Below are 23,690 nucleotides of genomic sequence, written 5' to 3' on the forward strand. Positions count from 1 at the left end.
TCGAAACCAAGCGAGCGAGCGCGAGCAAACACAAACAAGTTAGCTTCACACACGCACAAAACAGTAAATAAAACCGGGTAATGTCTCGTGATTGTTTCAATATTACATAAATTATGCACACATATTAATTAAAATATTTCACGTTATTGTATACTATGCTCAAATTATTATCTTCTCGCTTAGTAATTACACGCGAAATTATATATATATATATATATATATATATATATGTAGGTCCAGAGGTATGTTCCGAGACTGTTTACGTTTTTTGAAATGTACAGTCCTGGAATATAACGCATATATATGTAATCAGATTCAAAAAACTGTCCCGAAAATTGCCGTAGGACATCAATTTTTTCCAGGACAGTCCTGGAAACTGCCAAATGTCCCGGAATATACCGATATCAAAAATAAAAGTCCCGGAACATACTTCCGGACCTACATATATATATATATATATATATATATATATATATATATATGTGTATATATATATATATATATATATATATATATATATATATATATATATATATATTAGATATACAGTATATATGTATTTTCTAAATAATTTCACTCAACTCTTCATTTCCATTAATGAAAAGTGCGCATTTAAACCTATAAATATTTCTAACACGCTCGCAACTAAGCAACGACCAACACCCTCCAGTTCAGCTAGTAATATTTTTAACGCGACACTCAGTGGCTCTTTGGAAACAGTCACATTGGAGATTAACTTCTATTTCTCATCCGTACTCTCCAATCCTCTTTTCGAAAGCACCGTTCGCAAACGTTTAATTATCCCTCGTTGTGCTATTTAAAAAGTATCAAAGTGAGCGTCGAATGAGTTTGTTGACCACTGAGTTTGTTGACTACTGACTCTACAGAGCGGCTTTATCACGTTCACGTAACCGGTATTCCGGCGTGATCGGCGATGCGCGCGTGCACTTCAATATTTCAATACAAATTCAAACGAGATTATCCTCTCTCGTTCGTTTTCTAAAAGCATCGTACCGGCCTACCTGCCCGCGTGATTGGCTTTTCTCACTTCATTTTGAAAAGCTCGTTGGTCTTATCGCATAGCACGAATTCATATTCCGCACGCGCAGTGATTATATTCGGTCTTGCATGAAAAAAAAAAAAAAAAAAAAAAAAACGAATTTGTTCTACTCTAGCTTGAAATACGTAATCCCTAAGTAAATCCCGTAAAAATTTTATATTCGTAAACGAGATTTTAGGCTCGATCGAGTTAATTGAAAAGGTTGAGTAAATGAGATAACCTAATAACTTTCCAATGGTAAGAGATTATTAATAAATACAGAACTCGTTAAAAAATTATTATAAACGATAAATTTCGTATTTTATCATTGAAAATTTATTACTGCGATAATAAAATATCCCATTTTATTGTTATATTATTCGTATTATATATAACGTATTTTACATTCGTATTGTATTCCCTTTTCCGTTAATATGCGCCAGGATGTCTTATACAATACCGTACAATAATTTAATAGTATTTTGGCGAATTGGAGGCTTGCTCATATATAATACGAAACCTATTGTGACCTCAATATTACGATAATAAGAACTTTTAATTAATTTGCAATATAAGCCATTGTACGGTATGAGATTCTGAATTGTAAAATATAGAATTTTTATAAAGGTACGTATATTTTTCTCATTTTAAATTTACTCATAATAGAAATTCCATCAAAAGATAAATTACGTGTAAAAAAAGTAAAAATTATTTTAGTGGCACAGAACTAATAAGCTCTAATAAGCTCTAATAAGATCTAAGCTCAAATCAAGTATCATAAATAAAACATTGAAAATTGAAAAGATCTTTGCACATATTCAGGAAATACTTATACTTACGTATTTTCGTTAAAAGTATCGATGTTCAAAATCATCTTGTGCATTCTTATCTTTCATCTGCGTTTTGTTCCTATCTCCTGTTATTTTGCGCAAACGTACTTATTGAACTGAAAAAAAAGGAAGTCCCGAAACAATCCAGCGCCCGAATCTAATTTTCGCACGTGTTCGAGCACAACGTTGCGCCGCATTCAATTTTTCCTAAAACGATTCTGCTCCTCTGTTATCGTCCGCAAATTCATATTTTTCGATTACATGCGCGACCACATTCAACGAAAAGAAATAGAAAGAGGGAAAACAGTAGCGGAGTCGGTTCTCGCGGAACTTGAACTATTGCATATCCAGCATTTTTTGCTTCCTAGAGGAAGCTTTGTTTTTGTAAAAAAATTTTTTTTGAGTTGCTTTTGCCAATGTATTCAGAATGTTCTAAAACGTTAAAAAATCGCTATTTTAAAAAATGTCGGTATGTGTGTATGTGTGTATGTGTGTATGATGTGCCAACGTTTAACCGAAATTTCCATAACTCCAGAACTAATCAACCAAATCTTAACGAATTATATATGAAATAGGGGTAGAAAAAACTGAAGAATATATAGAATTAATAAAAATTGCTAATAATCAAGAGGTTCTTTTTGCTTCGTTAAATTTTTTTACTCAAGAATTAGAAAAATAAAAAAAAAACGGTTTCCAGAAAATCGGTAACAAAAAACTATACACTCTATAGTACTCCCCGAAAAATTCTACCCCTATTTCATATACAATTCGTTAAGATTTGGTTAATTAGTTCTGGAGTTATAGAAATTTCGGTAAATTTGGCACATACACACATCAGAGTTGAGAGATCTAATATGTAAGACCGTGATCTTAAGACATCACTTCCTCTATGAGGAAGCCAAGTGCAAATTTCTAATTTGCACTATTTTTTTACTTGTTTTTGTTCATTTCTTCGCTGCAAAATTCTCCGTTATATAAAGTGACTAATTAGAATCAGGATATCGTATGTATCTGCCTTGAATATATGATTAATTATATTGCGAATTTGTTCTGGAATAAAAATAATGGGAAATCAAGTCAAATATTTACGTGATCGTATAATTATTATTATCTATTATCTTATTTTCTTCTGAAGCGTAGGTAATCGTAATGTTTACGAAAAATAATTAATCGGTTAATTAGTTCCTATTTCCAATTTCGATAGAGAAACATGTAAGTATAAGAGAACGTTTTAAGAAAATAATAAATATTTTTTGGTCCTGCAATGATCCATTAAAACGATTAGACTTTAAATTTTTCTAAATATTTCTTCATTGTGACACTACTTTATTATAGAACAATTGCGGTTTCGGGTTTCCTTATACGTTTCTTCATTAGAACAGTTCATTAAATCACTGCTTCCAGATTGCTTTAAATCTTTTTCCATATACGACAAAATTCATTAGAATAATCAGAACTTCACATTTAAGGCAGTGAAAAAAACCCCTAAAAAACCTTCAGAGATTGAAAAAGTTCGTGTATAGCTTTCAATCTCCGATATTTAAATATACCCAATTTTAGCGAATATCACCCCTGTGTCCGTTGGTCAACTCCTTTCTGCATCGATGATACCACCTCTGCGCGCGATCCGGTGCTATCGCAAACGATATACATATACCTATACGCACGGCGCTCTCGTTGCGCGACCGCCGGCCGGAAAAAAATGCTCAAATAGAGAAGCGCCGAGCAAAACCGGAGGAGAGACAAAAATCGAGACTGCCGACCAAGCAGCACCGCGCGAGCATATAGTACCCGTCGATCGCCGCTATATACGTATGAACGAGGTGGCGAAGGGATGTGACAACATACATCGCGCGGTCTCCTCCTTTTTGGGCGACGCACTCGAAAACGCAATGTTTCTCGCTCCGGCGAGTTTTCCGCCTCGTTCGTTTGCCTGGCAACGATGTGAATAATGCCATACGGAATGAAAAAGCTCGCTATCTCTCGCCGCGCTAGGACGCGGCCGGCCACCTTCATCTTCGTTTCTTCCTATATGCCTCGATCGATCTTTCATCGTCTCTCACTCTTTCTCGCTCTCGCTATTCACTCTCCGATTCTTCTGGCATCCCGTTTCCACTCCTCGTTTTGATTCTCCATCGAGTAACGGCGGCGACGGCGGAATCGAACGAGAGGAAAAGAAGGCCCTCCTTTCTCGTCTAGACCTAGTAATCCACCCAGTCATTATCTAAAACGTTCCGAGCGGAGCTACTAAATGCCATCGGTATCTTTCTCGGTGGCCTCCGCGCGTCTCCTCTGCTTCGCCTCCTTTGCCACGGCCCGCCGTTTCATCTCGGTATGCCTTCCGAGATCGCACAAATGGTCTTTTCAGCTTCGTATAGTTGTATAGAGAAGTGTGGGTGGAAAGATGTAGTTTCGCGCGCGCATCGCCGCGTGATATTTGCTTGTTCCCAGGGACAAAGTAATGCGCGCGAAAATGATCACGCGAAACAACATAGAAGGCTGACGGTGAAACTGCTTTTAATTTCAAGTACTGTAACGTCGCAGACATTTTCTTCGTATAAAAAGAGACTGAGGGGGCTGAGATAATATTCTAACGATGACTTTCGCGTGAATTTGTATCGAAAGCGAACTTATTATAAACGTGTACCAAAAGCATAAAATATTAAATCCAATAATAATTTTATATTATTATACAAAGAAAGATATTTGTGAAAAATGATTGCATGATAACGAACTTTAATTCTGAGCAATTAATAGTCAAATCAAAGCTATATCCTTATTGCGGATATTTAATAAGATGTGCAGGAATGCACGAGAAATCGTTAACTCTATTTCTAATTTCTTTATCATTTTAATGCACATTCACGTTTTGTTATCGCTACGGAGCCAAGGTCTAAAGTGGCCCGCCGATCCATTAGCATAAGGGGTACAGCGTCATTTCTTTATTAGAACCTACAAATCGGTAACGTTATCCAAATTTGACCACAACGGTTGAGGCTTAATGATAGCCGAGGATAATGGCATGCGCGCAGTCGGGAACCGAGATGGATTAAAGGCACAGAACCGAAGGAGGAAGAGAGACAGACGGGTGACACGAACGCGAAGTTTGATAGAGGGAATATTATAGCTCTTGACGAGGACCGGCATTCCAGGTGCCTATTTCGGGAATGACTGGACCCGTTTTCGGGTGTCGTGTCCGCGCCTCCATTTCGCCCTTCTTGCCACCCTCCTCGCTTTGTCCATTGGAATCACGCCAGTTATCACGGTTAGTACGAGACACGCTCTTTCTCGATCTCCTCGCCGTCGGCGATACGTCGCTTCCTTCCCCTGACATTTTCGTTCGATACCGGCGCGGAGCGGCGGCGTCCCGGCATTCGCCTGGACACTCCCGGCGAAATGCCCGAGGTTTTTAATCTCGAGATTCCCGAGTCCAAAATCACTGTTCCTTCATTCAAAAACGTGACGGTAATTTGGATGTGTACGTTTCGGCTTCATTTCTTACGTTCCATTATCCGATATCTTTAAAAGACTAATGTCCATTTCTATCAACGCAGGTGTTAATTTTAATCTTGGTTTACCTCTTACCTGTCTTCTTTTCCTAGTTCTAAGAGTTAGAAAAAGATAGAAAGTAAGTTAAACCGTGATTAAAGTTAATCTACATTGGTAGAAATGGGCATAAAAGTTATTTTCAAATGAAATAGCGTTTGAGTTTTTTAGAATTTTAATGACACCTCTTCGTTCTATGAACACTTATATCGAATTGAGTTATTTTCTTGTCTTATAATCGCGGCTATAGTGCGACGAGGAGACCAGCGATACACGTCTATTAAGCTGACACAGCCAATTCAGCACAATCGATTAAAATTTATACAGAAATTTAGTGCTCTTTTGTTGCTAATTTGTTGCTCAATTCCCAATTTTGTTGCTCCAGCCGTTTCGGAGAAAATAGTAGCTGTGCTAACTTATGTTTAAAGTTAGCACAGCCATTCAAAAAATTGTGTTAAATAAAAAAAAAGGACATATTCTTTTAGTGCTTTTTTGTTGCTAATTTGTTGCTCCATTCCCGATTTTGTAATTTCATTTTTAAACCCTGGAAACTACCCCCAAAGCTATTTCTCCTTAAAAAAATACTCTAAAATTGCAAATTAGTCAGATATTTAATTAATTATGTTCAAGATTAGTTAATTACGTTTTACTGATTTTATTGCCAACCATTTGCATTAATTCCGATTTTGTTGCTGCACCCTTAATGCTTAAAAACCACCCTTAGCTTATCCTACACCAGCACAACGCCTTAAAATTGTAAATTAAACAGATTTCCGAATTGATTATGCATCCCTGATTTTGTTGCTCGCTATTTTTAACAAATTCGATTTTGTTGCTCCACCCTTAATGCTTAAAAACCACCCTTAGCTTATCCTACACCAGCACAACGCCTTAAAATTGTAAATTAAACAGATTTCCGAATTGATTACGTATCCCTGATTTTGTTGCTCGCTATTTTTAACAAATACGATTTTGTTGCTCTACCCTTGACTCTTAAAAACCACCCTTAGCTTATCCTACATCAGCACAACTCCTTAAAGTCATAAATTGAACACATTTCCGAATTGATTATGCATCCCTGATTTTGTTGCTCGCTATTTTTAACAAATTCGATTTTGTTGCTCCACCCTTAATGCTTAAAAACCACCCTTAGCTTATCCTACACCAGCACAACGCCTTAAAATTGTAAATTAAACAGATTTCCGAATTGATTATGCATCCCTGATTTTGTTGCTCGCTATTTTTAACAAATTCGATTTTGTTGCTCCACCCTTAATGCTTAAAAACCACCCTTAGCTTATCCTACACCAGCACAACGCCTTAAAATTGTAAATTAAACAGATTTCCGAATTGATTACGTATCCCTGATTTTGTTGCTCGCTATTTTTAACAAATACGATTTTGTTGCTCTACCCTTGATGCTTAAAAACCATTCTTAGCTTATCCTACACCAGCACAACGCCTTAAAATTGTAAATTAAACAGATTCCAGGGATGCATAATCAATTTGGAAATCTGTTTAATTTACAATTTAAATGCGTTGTGCTGGTGTAGGATAAGCTAAGGGTGGTTTTTAAGCATTAAGGGTAGAGCAACAAAATCGAATGTTAAAAATAGCGAGCAACAAAATCAGAGATGCATAATCAATTCGCAAAACTGTTTAATTTACAATTTTAAGACGTTGTGCTGGTGTAGGATAAGCTAAGGGTGGTTTTTAAGCATTAAGGGTAGAGCAACAAAATCGAGTTTGTTCAAAATAGCGAGCAACAAAATCAGGGATGCATAATTAATTTAGAAATCTGTTTAATTTACAATTTAAATGCGTTGTGCTGGTGTAGGATAAGCTAAGGGTGGTTTTTAAGCATTAAGGGTAGAGCAACAAAATCGAATTTGTTAAAAATAGCGAGCAACAAAATCAAGGATGCATAATCAATTCGGAAATCTGTTTAATTTACAATTTTAAAACGTGCTTTTGTAGGATAAGCTAAGGGTGGTTTTTAAGCATTAAGGGTAGAGCAACAAAATCGAATTTGTTAAAACTAGCGAGCAACAAAATCAGGGATACGTAATCAATTCGGAAATCTGTTTAATTTACAATTTTAAGGCGTTGTGCTGGTGCAGGATAAGCTAAGGGTGGTTTTTAAGCATTAAGGGTGGAGCAACAAAATCGAATGTGTTAAAAATAGCGAGCAACAAAATCAGGGATGCATAATCAATTCGGAAATCTGTTTAATTTACAATTTTAAGGCGTTGTGCTGGTGTAGGATAAGCTAAGGGTGGTTTTTAAGCATTAAGGGTGGAGCAACAAAATCGAATTTGTTAAAAATAACGAGCAACAAAATCAGGGATGCATAATCAATTCGGAAATGTGTTCAATTTATGACTTTAAGGAGTTGTGCTGATGTAGGATAAGCTAAGGGTGGTTTTTAAGAGTCAAGGGTAGAGCAACAAAATCGTATTTGTTAAAAATAGCGAGCAACAAAATCAGGGATGCATAATCAATTCGGAAATGTGTTCAATTTATGACTTTAAGGCGTTGTGCTGGTGTAGGATAAGCTAAGGGTGGTTTTTAAGCATTAAGGGTGCAGCAACAAAATCGGAATTAATGCAAATGGTTGGCAATAAAATCAGTAAAACGTAATTAACTAATCTTGAACATAATTAATTAAATATCTGACTAATTTGCAATTTTAGAGTATTTTTTTAAGGAGAAATAGCTTTGGGGGTAGTTTCCAGGGTTTAAAAATGAAATTACAAAATCGGGAATGGAGCAACAAATTAGCAACAAAAAAGCACTAAAAGAATATGTCCTTTTTTTTTATTTAACACAATTTTTTGAATGGCTGTGCTAACTTTAAACATAAGTTAGCACAGCTACTATTTTCTCCGAAACGGCTGGAGCAACAAAATTGGGAATTGAGCAACAAATTAGCAACAAAAGAGCACTAAATTTCTGTATAAATTTTAATCGATTGTGCTGAATTGGCTGTGTCAGCTTAATAGACGTCAGCGATTCTTATTTCGTTGCAATAACGAAGATAAGTTTCTTTAGTCTTCTTGTCTTTGACGTAAGATAAAGAAATATAAGAAAGGTGAATCTCCAAGAGTTTATACAGAATATTTCAAAGTTACGACCATTCCTTTAAATTCAGGATTATTTATCTAATTAAGAATTGCTTCATTTTTTTGATTAATAAAGCTATGTGTGATGCTTTATTCTTATCACTGCTCTTTCAAATTCAGTATTAAATATCACTAATTAATTATATCAAGTTAAAAGAGTTCTATTAAAGTGAGATCTAGCTTAATTTTAAAATATATGGTTTTGTTGCATAATTATACATAATTTGAATATCCGTATTCAAACCGGTATTTAAGAATTAACAACTTCGAGATAACAGTCTGTCATATGTAGACTTAAAAGCACAAGACATAAGATGTTTAATTAAGGCATGCGAGATTAGTAAAACAATTATAATAAGAAGCAACGTTGATTCTGAACTGGAGACAGATTCGAGGCCCTACTTATGAGCAACGAACTATAGATATTTTTGACAAAAACTGGACTATAAACGAGCAACACACGAGTAAACGTTCAGCAGTCAATACAGTTTCTGTTTGAAAAATGGATTTTCCCGTTTGAAGCTGACCCGAAGGAAGGTTTGTTTGTTCGAAAGAGTCTTGAGCTGAATACTCGTCTACCAAATAGTCCAGCCCTCAGCACGTACCATAAATTTTCCGTTTTCGGTACAATAGGATCTATATGACTCCACTAAAAAAAAAAAAGATGATTTTATCTTTTTTTACGTCTCGCTATTCGTTACGGCAACGTTTTTCGACGCAATAGGGTTCGAGAGATTTCGCCGAGGGTTAAGAATCGTGAAATTAAGCACTAGCGGACATCCATACCCATATACGGCACGTACGGCATCAAAATTCCGCCGGCATGCAATATCATAGCGGTCGCGGCATCCAGCATGATAAAAACCTCGTCTCGACCAAAGAGGCAAAGGATCAAGGAGAGGGCGCAACAACGGACGGAACGGGGTGGTGTATGTGCGGCGGGAGATGCAGCGGCAGGGCAGCCATCTTAATTACCTAATTTTTTCGACGGCGTTTTAAAGCCTCGAAGACAATTACTAACGTGTACGACGAACTCGTCGGGTCTGAAAATGCGGCTTTAAATTTTTGTCCCTTTATGAACGCGGGTCAGGAACCGTTCTTGGCTATTTTTTTGGGGCTCTATTCACTTCTACAAGGGCCCAATAATAACCGGTCATGCCGGCAACTCGCCGCGCCGCGAAATAAAAAATCATATTGAAGTTAAATAAAAAAAAATAATCAGGAAATACAAGTGGAAATTTGAGCGATCGCGCGGTTGTATCAGATTCGGGTAGGTCAAAATATACCGTGCACCCGAAAAATTTAGAATAATCGAAAATAATTTCGAGCATACCGATCATCTGAACGCAAATCGAATTTAATTTCGACGCGAAGATGACGACCCAAAAATGTTGGATCTCTTCTCTCGAAAATTTCTGTTGCCGACGCGGCGCACCCCTCTAGGTGATTAGAAACACATGCTATTAACAGCAATTCGGATACCTGATAGTTTAGAACTTCCGGCGCAATTTCTTAGTAATGAATGCCTCCTCTTTAATCTTCTAGCCTCTTCGGCTCCAACGCCGGAATATATAACTTTACGCGGTTTTTTCCACAATTTTCTCAGAACGTGAGGCGCCGTTTATTTCGCAAAGCGCGCTGTCATTCGAATTTTTATTTCTCCCGGAATGTCCGTAAGATAGACTATCCCAAATTTTCGTCTGGCGTATATAAAAATTCACGCGTAGTAGTCAGTAGTAGTTGGAATGTCGATTCTGCCTCGACACATCGACGTATTCGTTCGATAACATTCATGCCGCCTCTCCATTTATTCTTTCTTTTTTCCTCTTTCCGTCTCTTTTGCCCTTTCATGTCGACTATACTATTCTGTTTCGATAAAAAGCTCGGCCAGTTCGGGCATAAGCGACGGCGAGTATTCAGAAGTGTATTGCAAAAATTGTGCCGATAGAGAGGCAAATCGCGTTCGAACAAGTGGCTTGAAAAATTTAACTTTGGCTGGCGCATTTCGATGTCGAAACAAAAGTCGTCTCGGTCGCCGCAATTTTCAAACGTGCATTTATCCACGGCCTTAAATACGGGATCGCGTTTGTGTTACGTGGAAAAAAAAATAAAAGGGTAATAGCACTCCGTTCGTGAAAAGGAGAACAAATAATTGTTCTTTCTCAAACACATTCCTCTACAATGCGAATGTACAATTAAGATTAATTGGTTCGTGTGCAGCGTACCGTGATAGATGATAGACACCGAAGTAATGTCTCGAGTACCATCTCACCGCAACGGTATATTACAACTCGCGCTATTATGTATAAACTGCAGAATGTTTGGAGAGAGTAGATAGCGGGGAAAGAGTATAAATCATAATTATGAGCTTCGCGCGCATATAGCAATATAAGTAAAACCGCCAATCAAAATTATGCCGCGACTATCAAAAGACAACAGAAATCAGACGAAAGATGCTGTTTAGACTCTCGTGCGCTACTTGGAGTAGTCAGATACTCTGGATACTCCTGGATAATCCTATTTCAGTTCTCTCTCTTGAAACACGCGCCATATTCTACATCCACTGTCAATGCGGAAAACTAACATCGAGCGCGTCAGGTAAAGGGGAACAATAACAGAAAAGAGGAAAATAGAATTCTATGAGAGAAATTTTCTCTCTCCGTGGAAGTGGCACGGAACGAAAACACTTTTGGAAAACGATCGTCAAAAGATCGGCGTAGAATCTGCGAATACGGCAAAAGAGGGGGGGGGGAAGAACCTTGGTATACTTGGTACTCACGTTACTTTCGGGCCGGCGATTACGCTTATTGCAGTCGTCTAATAACGGAGGATTGTTTTCTGCAAAAGACGAGGCGCGGCGAAGCGGGCCGTTGTTCTCGAATTATTCCGCGCCTTTGGACCTGCAACGGGAAGCATAAAACGAAATTAATGTCGTAATAATCGCGCCGCCGCATAACGTAAGTCAGCAAAGCCGCGCCCTTGAGACGCGGTTAATTCCGCAATAATTGTACTACACGGCGAATTATCGCGATTGTATTACAGGTTTCGCGATACACGCGCGTGGACAGCTTCTGAGTGTAACAGCGGAAACGGAACCGCGGAGCACAGTCCTGTGTTGTGCAGAGTGATTCGGGAGATAACAGTAGTGTGCTTCTGAGACATATTTAAAAGATAAAAATAAGAAAGTTTCTTATAAACGTATCGTCGATACACTCAATTTTTAGCAATATTATAACAATCTGGATAAAAATAAGTAAAAAGAAAAGAAGAAAGAATTATATAGATATATATTATACATATATATGTGTATTTATAGAAAACTTCTTGACTTATTTATATTGAATTTTAAACTTCGTGCAAAGAATATCACTGTTTTCCTTTTAAATCACTCCGAGTAAAAATACATAATGCGCCATGTCAGCTTTACAACAATTCTTTCAGGCATAATCATGCCAAAACTCGTTACCCGTGCGAAAAAACGCCACACGCAAATGCTTCATCAGTCGACATTCTCATCGCCCATTTCTTAGCGTTAAGTAAATGCGGCAGCCCGACGACTCATCTTGTATTATACGCTGAATGCGATCCGCCTGATAGACAAGCGGAACTCGTGTGAGCTCGGCTTATCTTCAGCAAAGATCGCGAAAAAAACGGTTGCGCATTCACCGGCACAAGTAAAATTTCTTTCGTCGACTTCCGAAAAAATTGCGCCCATGTGTGCGATCGTATCGCACATGGCTTAAGCCATACGAAGCATATATATGTATATATTTCGGACATATGCATATAAGGTGTCTCAGCCAGCATCACCGAATGTATTTTTGACTACAACTTTTATGATCAGTTTGGAGCTATAGTTAAAAATTAATTTTCTTAATGACAATGCCAAAAAACAGCATTGTTTCGCATTTTTTCAATTTGTAACCTTATATATTATTATATTATATACCAATAACAATTTCAGATTATAATTCTATTAATTTTAAATTAATATTACTTAAAGAATACGATTTTTTTTCGTCTTAAGATATCCCGTATAAGAAAAGATTAAGAAAATGTATAATGTATATATATATATATATATATATATATAAAATCGCAAAAATAGAAATAAATTTAGTTAACGTTAAAGGTTAAAAAAGTATTAGAAATAAATTTAGTTAACGTTAAAGGTTAAAAAAGTATTTAAAAATGGTTTCTATCCGTGTCATAAATATTGCAAATATCACGTCGTCACATTTAGCCGAGTTAACTCCACTCTCTCCGGTCATAATAATTTGAAAGAACGAGTTAAGAGACGATTGTTTCTCTGTGTTGTTCAATGACTTGTCGTGAGTTATAATGGCTCGCTATAAAAACCGATGAGTATCATTTATGATACTCGAAGACCCTAGAAGCACACACATTTGTCCGCTCGGCAGGATGTACCACGTTCGTTTTCGAGACGACGACGAATCGCCACAGACAGCATCGTCGACAGCATCGTTGTTTCTACCTACCGTCTCTCGTTTAAACGAAACACGTCCGCTCCGATACCAAACCCACCGAGCAAAGGCGAGGAAATATTCGCTCTCCGCACGTCGTTGTGAAAGCAAAAAAAGATCAGCGGACGGAAAACAAAATCGCACAGAGAGAAGGTCCATAAAGGAAGAGAATACAAAGAAGAGAGAGAGAAAGACAAAAAGGGGGGAAGGGGAAGTAAAGACACGAAGAGAGAGAGAGAGAGAGAGAGAGAGAGAGAGAGAGAGAGAGAAACAAAGAACGAAAAACGGAGGGAAAGAGTAAAAGCGAGATAACGAGCAAGTGGGAGAAGAAATGGAAACAAAAGGCGAAAGGGAATGAAGGGGAAGAGCGGAAGAAAGGAGGACGGTAGAAGGGAGATGAGAAGGACTGCGGGCGAATGACGTTGATGAAATGCTTCTCAGCGGCGAACATGTAACGCGACCTCGGCGGATCGAGATAAACGCATTCGCGAGTCGGATTCCTGCACCATCCCCTTTCCCCTATTATCTTCCCTCCTCCTATCGTTCCCCCTGACGCCCTTGCACCCGCCATCTCGCCGAATAGCATTGCATTCGCACGACGGCTCTTCCTTTAATCCATTCGAGCTTTATCTCATTGACGAGATAGTTGGCTCGCCGAGATACATCCGAATCCACCGGTATGTACACTCTCTCTGGTCGGCGCGCCTACGATCGTTTTAATCAGTGATTCGGATCGACTCGATTGAAATCGGCCCAAGCGCGATTGAGGCCAGCGTTCGCCACTACGCTCTACTTTACGTAAAACTGAAATCGATACCGCGTTCGGTTTGCTCACCGCAAAGCTCGTCGCGGGATTTCACGCCGAGTGAAACGTGCAAAGCACCGAAAAGTCATGGCGCCAGAAACGGAAGTTAGCGTAGAGGAAAATCGACGAATCTAAAGAGACACCGGAAGCTGCAAGATCATAATCTTAAAAATTATAACGCTCTTCGAACAATCCTTGTCCTGATATATAGCACAATAATAGATAATTCTTAAGTCATTGAAAAATCTGTGTTTAGGGTAAACTCGAGTAAGATGCTTCATATGGGGAGCTAGATTGAAAGAACATAGGTTGGCCATTTTTCCTGTATGGCCATCTTACCCGAGTTTACGATATTTAAACAAAGTTATTTCTTTTAAATCCACGAATGCATAATATAACCCAAGTGTGTGCATTATAAAGTACAAATAGAAATTAATTTTAATTATATATGCACTCTTTTTCATCTTAAAGATTATTTAAAAGCACAAAAAATGGTATTGTATTTCTGCATTTAATTATACGCTCTAGTTTGTTTTCTACGCGCGTGACGAGATCGACGAAGCGCAGAATTTTGAATTCGTCGACACCGAGAACAGCGAATCGATAAAAAGCATATACGTGAAAAAGGTATTGCTGATTTCTCGGCGTTATACTGTACGCATACTAATACGTTCATTCTTATTTATAAGCTACGACATAGGTAACGCGGTGAGCCTACGTAATATAGAGATTCCCGCCTAAGACGACGGTGGTCTTGCTTCGGCGTTTCAAACCGTCGCGTTACAAGAGGGAGGGAAAGGGAGGAAGGGAGAGAAGTGCAATAGGAAAGCGCCGACTTTCGAAGGAAAGAATTAAGCAACTCGATGTAAAGGAGACGGCGGCGCAGCTTCCGCGTGTTCCTCGGGCTTATCGCCGAAAGTTCTACCCGCGAGCTCGTTTTCTCCTCCTGAAATTTGCTTAATGAGAAAAGTGAATAGAACCGTAACTGCGCGGCTGTGCGCGCTACCGAAAATAGCAAACGAGCCCTGCTACCGCCTCTCTAACCGTCGGTCGGGCGAGCATCTTCTAACCGGGTGTATTCCCCGTCGAAGTTACGGTCGCTCCGCTTTTTCCCACCCGTAGAAAAACCATCCCCTGCGGGCGACCCTGCACCGCCGCGCTCTTTTTCCACGATCTTCTATCGAACGGTCGAGTCCGTATACGAGCTTACACTGATAACGGCCCCATGCTCCCCGAGGATTTCTCGCCGAGGTTTATTCGACAGTCCGCCTCACACATGTCACGTATGTGTGAGCGTGCGAGTGTGTATACACTCACACATATATTTCGCTTTTTAGAATCTTACCGAACGGACAAGTTTGTACGGGAAACCTTGTCCTGACATTCTTATCGCATGGATTTTTCCTTTTCTCTTCTAGGTTCGTCAAAGAGCGCCGGAATATAGAGCATTGTTTAGACTTTAGGAAAGTGATAAAGAAATAAGTTCAAAATTTATATAATTTCATAGGCCAGATTCTGCAATCAGAATTTAGTACAGAAAGAGAATGTCTGTTTCTTTCTTTTTTTTCCGTCATATATCTCGAATGATATTTATCTGAGTTATATTTTTGTGTAACTTTCATTTATCTCCATTGATATAAATTTATCTCCTATTCAAAGAAATATTCTTACATATTTATACAAACTCTAAAATATATATAATATCCTAAAATATCGATAGAAAATATAATCTACAATTCAGATCACTAATAAATCGTTTATTAGCAATAAACGCTTAATTAGGACTAAATCATTTATTCAACTATGTATATATTAATACAGTAAAAACGAGATAAGAAAAGACAGAAATTTGCTGAAAATAATTTGATATTTGTGAATAATAAAAGCGCGATTTAATTATTTCTTAATTTAATCGCATGAAACATTTTAATTAGGTAGATGTAATAAAAACGTGATTTGTTTACATTGCTGAAACATATACATGCTCTCCATTCTTCAGGGCAATTGAGGGTGGGGATTGGCTTGGATAATCGAGAAACGCAATCCAAAGCACATACCGGTACTTTATTGAGGCACAAACAAACATTACCGTATAACTGTAATTTATTCGTGATATGCATAAATACACACCCAACGATGCTTACGAGTGGACGTTTAATACGTTCACGTAAATAATTTGCGATTTTCGTTTGCCTCTGGGACTCGGTAATGAATCATTTTGTCCGAGCACGTTATTTCTCATCTTCGTTATTAGTCATTAGCAATTTACGATAACGCACGGATAATCTGGAAATAGGATAATACCTAATATGGGTAATCCAGAGCACGCTGCACATGTTATTTCTGATATGACGCTATTTTAAACTACTCTTGTTGTCTTACCTTCAGAGAAGCCTGAGTTGCTTAATCAATTAAAAGAGTTTATTATTTATTTTAATAGCTTCGTATTAAGCATTTTCAATGTATCTTGATATTGCTTGTCAGGTAAATTTATAAAAATTCGTTTAGCATCCGGAAGAAATCCGGATAATAGAGTTAGCTAAACTAAACTTCCGCGATTTAAAAGAGTTAACGCATTCGTCTGACTGATATATTGCCAGGGACAGGAAACCTCACATAAAATGTAACATATGCATTTTTAGGTTCTTAAAAATTGGGGGCTTGTATTTTTTTGTATTTTAGAGCTCGTTTTTTTAACACAGGTATTAGACTAGCGGTACTCGACTTCCAAGGAAAAGGGTTTTAGGTATCTTCTTTTTCCTTTTTGATAAAATTTTAGTCGTCAAAATTATCAATAGAACCTTCAAAATAATTTTCATCGCATAGAAACATCTGCCAATGATCTCATTGCACATTTTTTTTAGTAGTCAGAATATTGCCAACAACTCTAAAACTATACAATATATTAGTTCCAATTTCAAACTTAATAAAGATTGAGAAGATTTAAAATTTATGTCTTTAATAAATGCATAATTCTCTAGTGACAGTAATTTCCCAGTAAACGTGATTTTATCAAATATAAAAATGCAGAAAGAATAATATTAATATATGAATATCCTCCAATTCTTAGCAAAATGGTCTGACAATCATTCGTGGCAGCATATATGGATAATACAATTTTATTTCTTTGTTTACGATTGATAACGATTATTGTTGATTCTTTGATTATAAGAAATGATAATTTCTTTAATTACCACATTCTACAAAAATATATACTTATAGGAATGTATTCAATTTATTAAATTTTTTTAAATTTTAAACGCACAATTTTTCGTGGTATTCTGAGTATTTTCTAAACAAGTAATGACTGCTAAGGAATTCTAAAAGAATATTTAAAAAAGTTTTCTTTACTAATTTGAACACATCCAAAGAAGGACTCCAGAACAGCCTCCCCATCTAGAAAGGAAAGAAGGGTCAGAAAGGCCAAAGAAGGCCCTTTACAGATGTGCAAAGCCGCGTGTTTTCAGTTCGAACTTCATAAGGGAGACCACACGAAGTATCAAAAAGTCGCTTTACATATATGTAAAGCTGCGCATTTAAAGGTTAAATTTTTGTAGTGTTTCTAATTTAATAAAAATTTTAAACAGACATATTTATATCAAGGTTTCATCTATTTTTATTTTTCTTCTTCTTCTTAGCTTAGATTTCTTTCGCTTCTACTTTTCTTCAACTATTTACAGCACTATTCTTCGCAAAAGCGTGTATATATGAACGTGTGTGTGTTTGTATGTGGATGTGAGTGTCCATAATATGATGAGTTTCGGTCTGTGGGTTTGCTAAACCTAAATGACTGTGCAAGATCAGTCATCCCTGGCGGGACTGATTTATTTGATCTCCAACTTTTTACGGTTATTCTAACGGCACGTGCCAAACTTCGACATTTTAATTCTTGATTGTTGCCTAATTTCGCACCTATATACCTACGTAGTTCTAATACGTTATACACACATACACACACATGTATCTCGCCATTAAAAAGTTACGGTCACGACGAATTCTACAATAGCACGTATGTACATTACATGTGTATCTTCTATTCATATCATGCTATTTCAATATTTCCATATAAGGCCGATAATTAAAATAGTTGAAAAAACGTACAGAACATAAAAATGTTTCATAAATATTCTTTGTACATGTACGTTTCTATATACAGATACTAAAATAATATATTAATATTATAATATAATATGTGTGTAATATAAACAGTACTTTTAAAATAAAAATAAAAACTTTTTACAAATAAACTTTTAAAAATAAAAACTATTACTAAAATTAAAAATTGTTTACAACTTTCATAAAAGTAATTTAATATTTTTTATTCAATTTAGTTAATTAAATCTTTTAAATCCTGAATTCTTTTTTTAACATTTTATATAATAATCATTTTTATTCGTGTACAAAAAATGGTGGTTCTCGTTCAAACCATGCAAAAGTAAAAAAAGTAAATGTTTTAGAATTATTTTACAAGCTCCAAAAGTCATCTAAATCTTTTTATGACTGAATGAAGACGAGTTGAAAATGTGTAGCCTCCCACGGAAAGGGAACTGACAGGCAGAAATTGTCTAGTTTACGGGGTTTGGAAGGTCATAAATAGCTCGTAACTCTGATTTGCTTTTTTATTTCTGCTCGCTGAGAGGCCCAGCTGAATAAGGGTAAGGTTGTGAATGCGAATGGCGAATGTGGCAGAACCCTTCCTCGCTTCATTACGGGCACCGTGTCACAGTATATACAGTAGCGCAACTCTCTGTCGGCACCTTTGATGTTAGTGTTGGCCAAAATGGAGTGCGCATGCGCGAAATAAAGCAGTATTCTGTCTCACTTCTCTCTTCGTCATCTCTCTCTTTCCTACTCGTTTAGTCCATTGAGGTTAATTTAACGCAGTTGGCGCGAGATACAACCGTGTCTGTTAGTTTCAATCAAAATTATGCAGAATTATTGTTAACAATGTACAATGTCATGCAATGCGCGCGTAAAAAAAATGAAAGAAATTAAAAAATATTAAAAAATATTACATATATATTAGATGAATCCGTTAATGATGCAAAATAATGATATATATAAAATACTAATATATGAAATATTATACTAATATAATATAACAGTATGTTATATAAATAAATAAATAAATAAATATATATATATATATATATATATATATATAAATATATATAATATATGATAAATCAGGAATAAATGTAAAATATAAAAAAGTGTATATAACATATATAATATATAGAATAATTTTCTCGCATAAAAGTATACACACAAAAAAATTATGTAAACATTTTAACGTAATATAACACTTTTTAGATTAAATGTATACATTTATATATTTTTATAAAATATGTCACATTTTACAATATATTATTTATTAAATATATTATACATTTTGTGTGTGTGTGTGTGTGTGTGTGTGTGTGTGTGTGTGTGTGTAGTAATAAACTTAATTTTTTAATGATACAATAATATGTGGTCAATATATATTGATAAAATTTTTACATTTTATTTTATAACATATATGTAGATAAATTTTTACAAATAATGAATATATATTATTGGAAACTTTACTGATAATGCTAAGCTATTGCACAAAAGAAATTGCATTAATTGCAATAATATTAAAAACTTATTAATATTAAAAACTAAATATATGTATAATTTTGCGCATTGTAATACTAATAATACATAAACTTCTTCAGCTTCTTGAGTTATGTGTTAATTTAAATTTAATTTTTCTAATATTTTTATAATAAATGCAAAAATAGCTTACATATTATTGTTTTCATATTCCATTGATACTACATCTGTTGATACTGTAGAAACTGTAGTACTGCAGTAAAATAATATGTTTTTAATTATTTTATATTACTATCAAAAATATTTTCAAGTATCAAAACTAGATTTTTCCAAATAAAGAGTAATTAAAACTAATATAAATGAAAACTTACTTATTACTGGTAAACTTTAAACATCTTGTTGGTACAGCATCTGGATGAAGGCGAGCTCGACTTTTGACGATTTTATACTGATTTCCTTCAAAATGTACATGGCACAATCGACAATTGCGGTGAGCATACTCGGGGCCTTTTGGTATTAAATTCAATCTTCTGCATGCTTGAACCCATGCCAACCACCTGTGTATGTCAGAATAATTAATTAAATTACGCAAATAATGAAATAATGATGTAAACAATTATTAAAATAGTATTGTACCTATTATGTTTTTTTGGAAAAAGGAAGTGTCGTTGTTTATAAATAAAATTTATACAGGTTAACTTTCCTTTCTATACTTCCAATACACAAATCACTTCACAATCACTTCACAAATCTCTTCACAATCACACACTTTACAATAACACAATTTACACAATTTTTTTCCGACTTTTATCAAGTCACTCTATAGCTGTCTATAGCACTTTAACGCCTTAGGCATTTAAATGTGCCTCTAAATCCGTTAGAAAAGGAAAGACAGTAAGAAGAAAAGAGACAGAAATAGTGCTTTATTTCGCGCATGCGCAATCCGTTTTGGCCAACACGAAATCAGAGGAGTTGCGCTACTGTATATACTGTGACCGTGTAGTGTTGGCAGGTCAAATCGCGTAAGAGGGACATTAGGTTTCGCGCGGCTCGCTCCACGCACAACGGTCGGAGAATAGTGCGGACTCGGTGATTCTGTCCGCCTAGTTTATCGATCGTCCGTCGGATAGGCAGAGAGAGAGAGAGAGAGAGAGAGAGAGAGAGAGAGAGAGAGAGAGAGAGAGAGAGAGAGAGAGAGAGAGAGAGAGAGAAAGAGAGCTTTGTACGAATACTGTATACGCGATTACAGATGTAACCTGCCTGTTTTCAGATACGCGCGTCGCCGTTGATAGCGCGCGACGTAACACCGGTGTAACGGCATCGGTATTATCGTTGAATTGTTTCACGCCTCGGGCTCCTGTCCCGTGAATTCTTAATTTCGTTGATAGATCCTACCGTAGATGTATGTATCGATAACGACCCCCCCGATTCGCAATTACTAATCTGATTCTAGCGCCGGCGCGCGCGAGACTGCGAACGACACGCGAGAAAGAAATAAAAATGTTTCGCGCTTCACGTATGTATTTACCTACCCGTTTTACGCGTGTGCGGAAGATGAAAGATTCAGCATTATGAGCGATACACTTGGACTTTGTAGCACGCACTGCTTTGAATTACTGTAGCACTATAATATACAACTACTTTTATACCATTACGTGCGCATTTGTATCAGGGAATTAGAAATTGCGGGGTTGTAAAAAAAATGTTCGTGAGATGGAAACTTGTAAAGTGTGTGCGTGTGTCAGATATAATATATATTTTTTCAGTAATGTTAATAACATAGTTTTTATTTATTCGACAATCATGTTCGTAAAAATATTATAGAATAATGAAGTATAAGAACATGGAAGGAATAAAAATCGTAAAATCTTAAAATTGATATATAACCAACACACAACAAATTATGTTGAGATTATTACAATTTTTCGCTCTATATGATTTTATTAGGCATTAATATTTTAGTAGGTTCAAAAAGAATTCTTTTCTATAATATTTTGCATATAAACAATATAAAGAACTTTTTAATCAATCATAGAAAAAAGAAAAATCCAAAGATTTCGAATTTTAGAAATACTTGCAAGATTTCCATCGTAATCACATCACAATATTTATAACGAATGCAATTATCTCGAAAGACATGAAATATCCAATAGTTTTTCATAGTTTAGTTAATTAATCCTTTCTAACGTTTCTCTCTCTTCAGTCTAAAAACTTTTTAGAAACACCGTATACATGGACCGTTGCTAACTGTATGGTAGTGAGTTACGTGCGTAACAGAATTTTCAGACAACCGCGTGGCGCAACTAAAACGCCAGCGACAGCTTTTAATTGAAGCTGGTTTTGTCAGGCGAGATATCGGAATTAATCGCGAAGGTTGTGCCGCGCGCTAACGAATGGACGGACGTCGTGTTAGATCACTCAACGGATAATGGATAAATCGATAAAATGCTCCCCCATGGCGTTGACACGCTTTCCCTCTTTCGCGCTATATTCGCGGTGCTCCCTCCTAAACCGTATCTGCAAATCACTAATGCAATTTGCAACTCGCGCAATGCTCTTACATTCCAACTTTAACACCTTTATATAAAGTTGACGTTTTCTATTTTTAGAATTTCCTTGTAATTGACAGATCTTTCCTTCCTTCAAAAGTTCTAGAATTACCGGCGGTAGATTGAAAAGGAGGCTTGTATATAGCAATTAAATGTAGGTACAAAACAGGGAGTTCTAAAGTTTCTAAAGTTATGAAACGTTCGTTTTTATTCGAGCAATACTATCCACACGCGCGCAATTATTACATACCTATAAATAATAGAAAACTAAATCAAAATCACATTAACGTGTCGCAGTCGATCTGAATGAAGATGCTTCACGCATTTGTGAATATATTTTGTATAGTCTCTTTCTATGTTTTGAAGTTTATCGATGCTATCTTCATCTCGTGCATATACTTTTCAGAAAAACATTTTAGTTGTGTGTGGTATACTAATGCGATTCTCAACCTCGCTCTAACGATATGACGAAAGAGTTCATTACGTGTCGAAGATTCATATGTATTTTCCTATATAGTGCAATGGCGATAATATTCCACGAGAAGTAATTAAGTCGAAACACAGCCAATCAGGGCGAACGGGATGTGATATCGGTGGTCGCATACGGAGAACGGAACGCTCGGGAGAAATGACGCAAGGGGGGGGGGAGATAGAGAGGGGCACAGGCCGCACAGGAAGGCAGATAGGAAATTGCTTCGAGCAGACACTCGCTCACAATATACCATCGGGGAAACAGGGATGTATACGCGCGTGTGCGTGCGGGTGCAACGCACCGTAACCCCCGTTGTGCGCACCGGACCTATGCAGAAATTTTGTTACGTCATTATCGAGGGCAGCTGCGCGGTCTGGACATGGCGAGGAATATCGTAATCTACCGTGTGTTGCCAAGGAAAACAAAGATAGTATATAACGTAATACTTGGGATTGTTCAGATGGCCACGCAGCCACGCACCTCACCCATTTAACAATTCAAAATGAGCTTGCGGATTATTTACATCCGAAATTTAAAATTGCACAGAAAATTTAGATAAGGTAATTATAACAATAATTATTGGTAAAATTAATACAAAAACCGAAATTTTTATAATAGTTAGTTGTTTAATAATAAAAGCAAAGCGCCCCATAAGTAATAAAATAATTATGATTTTAAAATCGCAAAGTTATAATTCAAAAACTACAATTCGGAAATAAGATATTTTGCAAAATTATTACTGATACTTGATATTAAGTCGAATTGTTGCCTCAATAAAATATACATAAATATAAAAATAAAACAAAAAATATATATAAATATATCTTATTAATAAGATAAGAAGAATTAATAACACGCAAAACAATTGTGGTAATTTCCTATGTGGGTGATGTGCGTAGTCCAAAATATATATAATTGCTTCTTTTAATCTTTACTGTAATGAAAAAGAGCTAATTTCCACATCTCCCTTTTATCTCCCTTACATATATCTACTTTTATATATAACATATAGTGCACATGCATATGGAGATGTATGCATGGATTAATGTCATAAAATAATGTTCCTCAAAGGAGAAATAATATACTTGTTAGAAATGGTCCGACAGAACACAGATGGTTTTAATCTTTTTCACGACAAAAAAAGATCCAACCTCTGCACCGTCAGGAAAATCTAGTTTCACATGTAAAAAATCACGTCGGATATATATCCCGGGATTAATTTTAAATAATTTTACAACAAGTACATAACAGTACGAGATTTTG

General features: G+C 36.2%; 1 protein-coding gene across 2 annotated transcripts in view; it reads right to left on the reverse strand.

Moving 5' to 3' along the window:
* The window catches only part of LOC143902604 (uncharacterized), a 135,993-nt gene that overhangs the window by 36,725 nt on the left and 75,578 nt on the right, over positions 1-23,690 (reverse strand). For both annotated transcript variants that reach the window (XM_077415651.1, XM_077415652.1), the window contains one exon: positions 11,317-11,437. The gene's annotated coding sequence lies outside the window, so the exon portion shown is untranslated. The remainder of the gene's footprint in view (positions 1-11,316; positions 11,438-23,690) is intronic.

This window comes from Temnothorax americanus, unplaced genomic scaffold (assembly GCF_048541705.1).
Source record: "Temnothorax americanus isolate GAGA-0224 unplaced genomic scaffold, ASM4854170v1 Scaffold4, whole genome shotgun sequence".
Classification (NCBI taxonomy): domain Eukaryota; kingdom Metazoa; phylum Arthropoda; class Insecta; order Hymenoptera; family Formicidae; genus Temnothorax; species Temnothorax americanus.